The sequence below is a fragment of the Belonocnema kinseyi genome, chromosome 1, assembly GCF_010883055.1.
Source record: "Belonocnema kinseyi isolate 2016_QV_RU_SX_M_011 chromosome 1, B_treatae_v1, whole genome shotgun sequence".
In the NCBI taxonomy this organism is placed as follows: domain Eukaryota; kingdom Metazoa; phylum Arthropoda; class Insecta; order Hymenoptera; family Cynipidae; genus Belonocnema; species Belonocnema kinseyi.
In genome coordinates, this window is record NC_046657.1 from 115039926 (window position 1) to 115051384 (window position 11459).

The following is an 11459-nucleotide window of genomic DNA, read 5'->3' on the forward strand; positions in this document are numbered from 1 at the left end:
CGCGTATTGTCTTGCCCAGCCTATCTTTATGGCAAGTTGATGCGTTCGTCTTTTGGTCTTATGATCAGCCGTTGGTTTTGTTTTACGGTTCGCATCGGCCAAAGCTCTCGCTGCATTATGCACACAATAATTGATAACCCAGAGGTCGGATTCACCGGAAAAATGTCCACGAAGCTCGTCATCCATTTCAGCTAGATCTTTAGGCTTGAGAGATACCTTGGTGTTGATGTTTCGCCGGGTTGTAAAGCATCGCTCTTCATCTATTGGATGCCTGCCCGTGGTTGGTCTTAGTTTCGCCTCTCTTTCTTGGTTGCCGGCTTGTTCTAGCTGTGGTAGAGTAGGCGTTCCGCCTACATAGCCCCTTTTACGGAGTAGTTCAGCATGGTTTTGCAGACGTTGCTGCGAAAAGTGCGATAGCTCCGGGTGTTTCTCGCACCACAGAGCATGCAGCCGTGCCATGTTACTCCGTTCACGGGCCAAACTCGAATCGTAGCAGTCTAGCAAGTCGTGATTCAGTTGCTCCGCCCACCCAAAGGTCACGAGATCCCGCCGATTCATCGCATTGAATCCATTTTCATTGGCTCCGCCAGCTCTAGATTGGTCGGCATTGTTGGCCGACCCATTGTCGGGAGCCCTGCGCGTTCTGTTGTTTTAACCTCACTTACTACAACCATGTTTGGTGTTGGCATTGTTGTTCCCACGAGAAGCTAGGGAAAGGGGTTCGTCCATCCTTGTAGAGCCCCGCATGCAAGGATAAGGCTGCGTACTCTGAGAGGTCGCCCGGTATCCCAGAGTCACCGTTCTAGACACTTCACCCAGGTGCCATTCAGCTTTCGGCACGGTTTTCACACCTCCGCTTGGGGGTGAATTCCTTCGGGACCACCCCTGGACAATTTTCCGCGACTGCCTATTTATTTTTGTAACCATATTCAGCAGAAACCCTTGGTACAGGGACCCTCTATCCGCAACCCAAAGGCGCGTTCGGTGGCTTTGTCACAGGCCCTTCGATTTGATTCTGGAGGACTCAAAACCGAACCGAAAAAAATATATAAAAATATAAAATATATAAATATATATATATATTTCCATTAGAAACAAGTCAGGTGGCGCTCACTTTTTACATTCTAATCCTCCCGAAATCAGTCCAAGGCTATTTGGAGGCAACCCCCGACACTTGACTGAAAGCGAGAGATTGGTGTACTTCGGAAGGCCTCGAGTGGTTGAAACGCACAATTACATCCTTGTCGTACATCCTTGCATGGTCGGGATTTGCAAAAAGCATAGCAGCTTTTACCGTGCAAATAGATACTTTTATACAGCACGACCTAACCTCGCTTTTATGGAAGTTTTTGTTACTTTTGTACATAATTTAGTCACAATTTATTTTTTTACCTTAAATTTTCGTGAGGAATTGTAAATTAGGAAAGAATAAAATTCATGTACACACTAAAAATATTAAAATAAACTTTTTCCCTCAGCTGAACAAATAGACCATGCAAGTTTCTTGAAACTAGAATTTTCTAATCCGATTATTGAAAAACTAATCTAATGCAAAGAAAAAGGAAAATTTGGTGCTTTATGTAATTAGAATTATTACAGTTTTAAATTAAATAGAATTATTTGCTTCATGAGAAAGCTAATTTATTTATAATTCATTATTGGATTCTAAGAAAGTCTATATTCATTGTAAACTAACCTGTTTTCTTTTTTCAACCAAAAGAGTTATTTCATTTAAAGAATTGTAAAGGTCAAATAAAAAATTATATTTCTTTGATTTAAAGAAACGTTCCATTTGTAGCATCAAACATTTCTTCAATTCAGAGAACTATTCGATTTGAAGGAACGATATATCTTTTTAATTAAAAGAAAGTTTCCCTTTAAATTACCGAAATATTTCTTTAAATCTAATTAAAAAAATTAACAAAAAAATTTCTTTAAATCACACAAATGTTTCTTTGGCCGTATATTAATATGAAAATTTCTTTGATTTAATGAAAGTTTCTTCGATTTAACAAAACTTTTCTCTGCGTGTACTACCCCCTTAAATGAACGCTTTTATTCAATTTCAAAATCTTATTGAAGTATTATTTCAGTATAAAATATTCCATTTTTTACCTATTCAATTTGGAAATTTTTAATCGAAAAAAATAACGATTTTCAATAGTAAATAATTTGAAAATGAATTTTCACCATTTCAGAGTCTAATAAGCTGTAGATTTTTAATGTTTCAAATTAATGAAAAAATTGAGGTTCTCAAGAAGTTTGAAAGATTACATTTTCTTCAAGATTTCTAAACAAATTTTAAATGATTTTTATTTCGAAAAAGTCCATAACACAAAGCGAATGTACACAGAAAAAAGCTGATGTTAAATTTGTTCCAACTAGAATTCCATTGGTCTCCTAATGAGAATTTGAGAGAATTTTCAGTCTCAAATTTATTCCTTTAAACGTAGTTGCACATATGGGCATCTAGGGGAAAGTATTATTTGGAGACTGAATTTTGGCTCACTGCCGAGAGTTGTGGAGTGCTGAACCGCGCTGTCAGCCACCTGAACACCTGTCAAAGCAACTATTCGAATTGCGATATTAGACTAAAAAATTTTTAATAAGGAAACTAAATTGAAATAATATTTGCCTGATTTTCAACTGTCATGGCCGTCGATATTTAAAGTAAAGCCGAGATTTGTAGAAAGTCATAACCGTCTACATATACAATTAGGTATTTTCACTTCAACTACCAGCTAACTTCAATTTTTTGAATAGAGAAAATCTTGAGGAAATTTCTTCAAACGCCAAGTACAATTTTTATTCCAAGACACTAATAGTCACTAATAAATGGTAATAACATTCTTCAAACAAACATTGAAGAATTCAATTCAATGCCTATTTAAATCCAAATACTTTTTTTTCAATTAAAAATTCGATTTTCAAAAACATTTTTCGTATTTTTTTAAAATACTATGCACATTATGAAGCAAAAATTTTCACACAGAAACATACATATTTTTTCATTCATTGTTTTTTTTTAATTCAAATAATAATTTTGGTGAACTTTAAACATTAAAAAAATTACTTAATGAGAGTATTTGATTATTTTATTTTCAATTAATGAATAATATGTAATGAACAACATTTTTTCAATTGTTTAAAATCAGGAATGTTCTAGTTCTAATATTTTATAATTCAGTAAGTGTCCGGGGAATTTCCAAATTAAGCAATACCCTAATGTCGGGAATTTTTATTTTGTGTGAATTTTTCAATTTGAGAATTCTATATTTCGGCAATTTTATAATTTGCAGAATTTCCTATTCGAAAATTTTGCAATTCATGAATTTTACAGTGTGGGTAATTTTAGTTCACGGCATTTTTCAATGGCTTCTTTCGAAAAATAAAATTGCCGAAAGGATAAAATTGTCGACATATAAAAGTCCTGAAATGGAAAACTTTCGTCAATCTATAATATTGCGCAGAATTTGAGAATTACCAACACGAGTATGCAACAGAAACAGTTGTCGAGAATGTAAAGTTCCAGGATATGCGACACTTCTCATTCTCGACAATTGATTCTATTTCCCTATGAGCATTTAGAGAAGCGATATCAAGGTTATTGCCGTAGGAGTAACAAAGATGGTAATAAGGTACTCTTGGTGCCGCATTGTGCCTTTAGATGTAGGTCGACTCCACATGAGTAGGACAACTAAATAGTATGTGTAATAGATGCTCGGGGTGTGCATGGCACGCCCTGCAGCTGTCATCGGGAATGTCTTGGATCAAAATGTAGCGACGGTATGTTAAATTGAAAATGACACTGTCTGGACATGCAAAAATGAAACCCTCCGTGCCAGACTTCAATCCGAGCGATTTCAGGAAAGAAAAAGTTAGCTCACACGACATTGACTAATCCTCCACCATTTTTGTGGAAGATTTTGTGCATCCTCTTATCGAGGAGCTGTTCATGGAAGTTTTACTCTTGTGTTTTCTTAATACGGTCTTTCAGGAGTGAGTACTCGAGATAAATAAGATTTGATGCATTTTTGCTCACCCCTAACAATGAAGTTAAGTCCGAGTGTTGCAGAAGCCTCCTATGCTGCTTTGTACAAAAAGTTCTTTTGCCCACTTCTTCATGCTTCCTGATCATTTCAAGAAAAGGGTCTCTTCCATTTGTGACTCTATGTGCTGTAGCAAGAATAATCCTCTTGTGAAGACATTCAGGACTCAATATTCCGCGACCAACTTGACGGCGTTAGATGCAGAATTGCGGAACAGAAGACTTAAGATGCATGCTTTTGTTCATGTGCATCACCTTTCGTGTCCCGATATCAAGGGATCTGAGCGCGTTCTTCGTCCAGGGAACCACTCCAAATGAATACACTAGCAGCAATGTCTGACTTGTATCACAGTGGCCAGTGTCTGCCCCAGCATCTGCTCCCTCTAGTCGACCAGACTGGCGTAAAAAATGATCAGACCAGACGAAAAACAGAATGTGATGAATAAAGGAACCAGATTCTGGTATTTAGTTTAAACACTAATAATCAATGTAGAAATTAATTACTGAATATTATTCCACATTTCGCAGCATATTTAAAAAGAGTATACAAACATTGTTGACAGAAAATTCAGTTTTTAAGCCGTTTTCCCTCAAATATATTTGCTATTTAACAGTTGGTAGCCCTGCTATGAGTGTTTTAGTGGTAGTGTTGTTCATTTTTGCAATGTGGTGACGTGAGTGTTGTTTTGTGATCAACATGTGTTATGGTTCTTATCAATTTTCGATCTCCGCCATTTTTTGAATTTTTGGAATTGAAGTACCTAGATATAAAGCATATTCAAGTATATTCACCTTTAATTATTATATTCTCCCAGAAAGTTCTGAAATAGAATGTAAAGCTATATTATAATTTTGTCTGGTGTATATCATGACCCGTCTGGGTCAGTATCTACTATGCCAGATTCTGATGCCAGAACAGCACGCCAAAGCGCAACCAGCCGGGCACCAGGCTGGTTGCACGCCCAGGTATGTATAAGTCTCTGTAGAGTAAAGGTGTCTTCTAGAGCTTCTATCAACGAGCTCAGGATCTTCAGGGATGCTATTAGGTTTTCCTTGCTTCAAATAAACCTTGGTGCATTTGTTTAACCCAAATTCCGTTCCTATTTCCTTAGTATATCGTTTGACAGTCCCTAGAGCTAGATGTTGTTGCTCTTTGTTTTTATCATAGATCTTAGCATCGTCCATGTAAAATACATGAGTGACCTTGTAATTTCGATCTGCAGGTTTTTCCGCAAAAGTACCCGTCGTACTAGCGGAGTGCTAGAGATAGTGGCAATAATGTGAGGCAAAAGAGAAGTGGAGTCAGGGAGTCGCCCTGAAAGGCACCTCTCTGAAAGGTGACCTTGTTAGTTATCACACGATTTTTTCCACATTAGATAGTAAACCTTGTTTTTAGAAGCGGCATCAATCTCTCTATGCACCTAACGATTTGCGGATGAACCTTTTGAACGATCCATACTATCGATATTGGAAATCAATACTTAAAAATTATGGAAATGAAACTTTTCAACCCCAAAAATATGGAATAGGAGATGATATGGTATACGATATCACAATATTAGGCAATTTAATACCAGCTATTCCGGGAATTAAAGTTTTTTACGCCAAAATAATTTAATTTATGTATGAAATGTTTATTGCAATGTTGCGTCATTGAACATTTCCAAGATCTGCAACCACCCTCTTGATATTATAACAATTCTAGGTAAACCAAATTCCATTCTGATGACGTCATCATCGATTCCTGGAATTCTTATCTATGTGAACTAAATTAATTAAAAGTTCTCCTTTGACATTTGCCGGCAGAGATGTCATATTTCATATAATGTTAAACAATTATCAGTAAACAAAATTCTATTCTGATGACGTCACCATAGTTCCAGGAATCCTTATCTACAGTGTTGCCATGTTTAAACTTTTTCCGTACGGATAGCAAAAAGTAAGACAGAGTCTGGATCGCCATGCCTGAGTGCATATCCGTGTGAATTATAAGGTGTGTATCCGTGTGAGGGTGGTTAAAAGTGATAGGTGATGAGTCATCATCCCCCTGACAAGTGAGTCGCCAGAAGATATGATGACGTAAGTGATATCATATTTCCTGTATATTGATGAATTTATCGTTGAATATAATTGCTTGTTATTGTCAATATAATTCTGAGAAATAGTCGGTGTCTTTGGTGTACAGTGTGTGATATGATTATTTTGATGGTAATTTCTGAGGAGTGTATTTTGCAAGTTTAAACAGGTTTGAGCAGAAGAGTGCAGGGTGGTAAATCATCGCCCACTTTGATAGCTGAGCTACCGTTCGGGAGATAAGATGATGGCGTAGATAGTTTATATTACATGCACATGAGAGGGTGGCAATTCGAAGAAATATTTTTTGAAAACTTCAACAGAACTTTAAGTAAAAAACTTCTGACTTTCTTTTTTTTTAATGCGCAAAAGATGCATGTGTGTAGGTGACATTTGATATGGGGGTTACGCATGGCATCCTGTTTGTGACTATTAATATGATTTACTGCTTCCTGATAAGATGAAACATTATTCTGTAGTCTAGAATCTTGCAGAAAATTAAAATAAAGAAATATTCAAAGTCAGTCGAATGGTTTAGGCAAGAGAGGTATCTAAAATCATAATGATAGTATTCCATAAGGTAGATCAAATGCTCAGGGATCCTCTTCGCTTAATTCTCGTATAAAGTAGCGAGCAAGCGAGGACTAGAGATAAGTTAAAGATTTAAAATAAAAGTTTATAAAAGACAAAATATAATAAATAATTTCAAAGTTTTTTCATTCATCCACTGAAGCTACTGTATAGTATTTCCAGAAATCGAGAATGATCTAATTTAGCGTTAAAATTCTTTTTCTATAATGTTGAATCTTCTGACACAAAGAGGTAGATATATATTACTATCAGAGACAATAGAAACCTACCTTACAGATATTCTACAGCTGTAGTGGCTCGTGCTATATTTCCACAATATTCTTAATGACTTGATCAAATTATACTACGCAATTTTTCCGTAAAAAACTTCAACGTTATTTTTAGTGATGCATTACATTTTTTAAACTGCAAAAACGTTATATGTGTCGATTATAATTTCGAACGTTTTAGAACATTGAAGCAAAGAGGGTGATTTATTAATAGATAGAGACAGTAAATCATCTGCAGTATGTGTACCTTCGAGAGAAAGATAGATGGAGAGAAGGAGAGAGAGTCATGTATTAAAAAATGTTTGAATTCAAAAAATAATGTTGTAAAATTTGTAATATTGCAGAAGGCTTTACGATTGAGCGACTCGAAACATACCAGCAGATTCTTAAGGGGTGCTTTTACATACAGTGGATCACTGCAACAGATTTAGAATTTATTGATATAGCTAGGATGCGAAATAAACTATTAGCCATGAAGAAAGACGTTATATTTCAAACGTGTCTAGACGTGTCGATTATTCTACAAGGTTCTAAATTATAATCGATACGTCTAATAGTTTATTTCGCATCCTAGCTATATCAAAAATTCTAAATCTGTCGCAGTGATCCACTGCATGTAAAAGCACTTCTTAAGTATCTGCAGGTATTTTTCGAGTCACTCAATCGTAAAGCCTTCTGCAATATTACAAATTTTACAAAATTATTTTTGGAATTCAAACATTTTTTAATATATGACTCTCTCTCACTCTCTCTGTAGCATATCAGAAAGGTAGGTTTCTATTGTCTTTGATAGTAATATATATCTACCTCTTTGTTTCAGAAAATTCAACATTATAGAAAAAGAATTTTGACGCTAAATTAGATCATCCTCGATTCCTGTGAAGATATTACAGTAGCTTCAGTGGATGATTGAAAATTTTTTAAAATGATTTGTTATATTTTGTATTTTTAAACTTTTATTTTAAATCTTTAACGTATCTATAGTGCTCGCCCGCTCGCTACTTGAAACGAGAATAAAGCGAAGAGGATCCCTGATCATTTGATCTACCTTATAGAATACTATTATTTTCATTTTAGATACCTTTCTTGCCTAAACCATTTATATTGACAATAACAACCCATTATATTCAACGATAAATTCATCAATATACAGGAAATATGATACCACTTACGTCATCATATCTTCTGGCGGGTCACTGTAGATAAGGATTCCTGGAACTATGGTGACGTCATCAGAATTGAATTTTGTTTACTGAGAATTGTTTAACATTATATGAAATATGACGCCCCTGTTGGACAATATATCAAAGGAGAACGTTTATTTAATTTAGCTCACATAGATAAGGATTCCAGGAATTGATAATGACGTCATCAGAATGGAATTTTGTTTACCGAGAATTGTTATAATATCACGAAGGTGGTTGCAGATCTTGAACATTTTCAATGACGCACTATTGCGATAAACATGTAATACATAAATTATATTATTTTGGGATAAAAAACTTCAATTCCGGGAATAGCAGGTAATAATTAGCCTAATATTGTGATATCGTATATCATATCATCTGCTATTCCATATTTTTGTGGTTGAAAGGTTCCATTCCCAGGATTTTTAAGCATTGATTTCCAAGATCGATAGTGTGGATTGTTCAAAACTGTGATTCGTAAGTCAGCACAAGGAGCGAAACCAATTGTACAGTCTTCTACGCTCTAGCCGCAAGTTTGCTATTCATACGGAAAAAAGTTTGCCAGAAACGCCCCTACCTATCTACTAGCTTTGACTTTTTAAGTGTATGATAACGGATCCGGAGTTCGCGCGCAAAACTTCGCACCTTGGCGGTAAAATTCCTGCCAGATGTTATGTAGTCAATCACCCACTGAATGCGGGACGCGTACTGTATCGCCCAGCCTTTCCTTATGGCGAGTTGATGCATTCGTCTTTTGGTCTTATGATCAACCGTTGGGTTTGTCTTACGGTTCGCATTGGCCAAAGCTCTTGCTGGATTATACACACATCAATTGATAGTCCAGAGGCCGGATTCTTTGGAAAAATGTCTACGCAGCTCAACATCCATTTCAGCCAGATCTTTAGACTTGAGAGAAACTTGGCTCGCGGTTGGTCTTAGTGGCGCCTCTCTTTCTCTGTTGTCGCCTTGTTCTGGCTGTGGTAGAGTAGGCGTTCCGTTTACATAACCCCTTTTTTGGAGTAGTTCGGCATGGTTTCGCAGACGTTGATGCGAAAAATACGATTGCTTTGGGTGTTTCTCGTACTACAAAGCATGCAGCCGTTCCATATAACCCCGTTCAGGGGCCTCACTCGCATCATAGCACTCTAGCAAGTCGTAATTTTGCCGCTCCGTTCACCTAAAGGTCCCGAGATTCCGCCGATCCATCGTATTGACTCTATCTTCATTGGCTCCCCCAGCTCTAGAGTGGTCAGCATTGTTGGCCGACCCATTCTCTGGAGCTCTGCGTGTTCTATTGAATATATATATATATATATATATATATATATTTGGAAAGTAATGTTTTTAAATTGGAGAGAGGCTACGCCACATTTTATCTTGCAATATGGCCTTCTTATTGTATTAATAATTTTTATAATGCTAAACCATTGAGTTATTTTATTAAACTTTTCTATTTTTCACATTTTTCATGTTCATAACCTTTCTTAATTATTATATACAGATCTAAGTAAATTTTTTTTTTATCAAACAATTAGTTTTTTGCCACTATTAAACTAGAAAATATTTCAACAAATTCAATTATTATTATTTTACTTATTCTCTTTGGCTCACTTTTCGTTCATTTAGGGAACCTTGAAGTATCTTTTGCATAAAGGAAATGGCATACGGTTAAAATAACTTTCTTTGGATATTTGATTTCATAGTTATTCATGTCAATGCTTATTCATAGCAAATAATTTTTACGAAGATTGCTAAACATTTTGAACAAAAAATTGTGGAAAAAATGTAATAAAATTTAAAAATCAAGAGAAAACTTTGTTGAAAATTAGCCCGCGTAGAAAAGGTTCAATGGATGAACCATTGATCAACAATCACATAAGCGTAGGGTGAGCGTGGGGTAAGCGTGGCTCAAGATTGGTTCAATATTCACCCACGATCATCCCACGGTCATTCCATGGTTATGAATAATGGCTCAAACATGGCTAATGGCCCCTTTGCCATGCTTCGCCCGTGGTCGAACAAGATTTGGTTGAAATTGAACTTAGACAATACTTTCGAAAATGGGCACAATCTACTAAATTTTCCTCACTTTTTAGAAAGGATTGGTGGATAAATATTTCATTTTATTGGCCTTGCGCAATTTTTTAAGAACCCGCGTAAAAGAAGTTTGCATGACTCAAGCATGGCAAGACACTTGGAAATATCTGGCTAAAGTATGTGTCACGGCTGAATATTAGAATGGCGCAAGCCTTGCTCTTTTTCGTCTCCCATGCTTAGGACACGTTAAACACAAATGAATATTTTTGAGAACATGTGCATAAGTTTCAAAGCGAATTAGCCTGATTTAAAAATGGAAATCTTAGGTTTGCTAATAGTCTACACGTCTATAAATAGTAAGTTTAATACCAGGGTGCACCGGATCGCGCCCCAGTTGGTTTAGCACTTATTCTACGAGATCTTTTTAAAGAATATAAAATGGTGCCAATTGCTAAAATAACTACCAATGATGAGTCGACGATCCGCGGGGTCTATCAAGCTAGCACCTCCACAAACGAAATTCCCAAATTTCTTTACGTCAGAATTTTGGGCTTTTTTGGGCTTTTTTTGGGCTGTATTGCCGATTTTTGGGCTCCGCTACTTTTTGTGAAAATTCAAATTTTGAGTGGAGGTGCTGACTTAAATCAAGCCAGCACCTCCACTATATAAAAATCGAAAGAAAAAAAATCAAACACGTCAGAATTTTGGGCTTTTTTGGGCCCTTGAACGCACCAGTAACCAATTTCCAAAAACCAATCCTACAAAATGTAAAACCACCCCCTATGTAAAAAATCAAATTCGGAAAAAACAAAGAACACCAGAATTTTGAGCTTATTTTGGGTTCTAAAATGCATGAAAAAAAACTACCTCCATTTTCAAAAAACCACCTCCTTGCAAAAAATAAAATTTGCAAAATCCAAAATGCAATAGATTATTGGCTCATTTTAGTCTCAAATGCACTTAACATTATATTAGAAAAACTACCTGTGTGTCAAATAAGGTCAACCTAATATTAAAAACTTAAACCTTGATGTAGGCATTTTTGAACACCCCAAAAATCAGAGACTCCATTTGAACCGTAAAATTTAAAAAATATCAGAGAACATAGTAACACTGTAATATTCCAAAAAAGATTGGTTTCCACAAAATTAGGTTTGATTGTTAAAAAGGGACTGTTTTTTAACGTCAAGTGCTGGGGACCAAAAATCGGAGTAGGTATTTTTAAGAAACCCAATAATCATAAACTCTACTGAC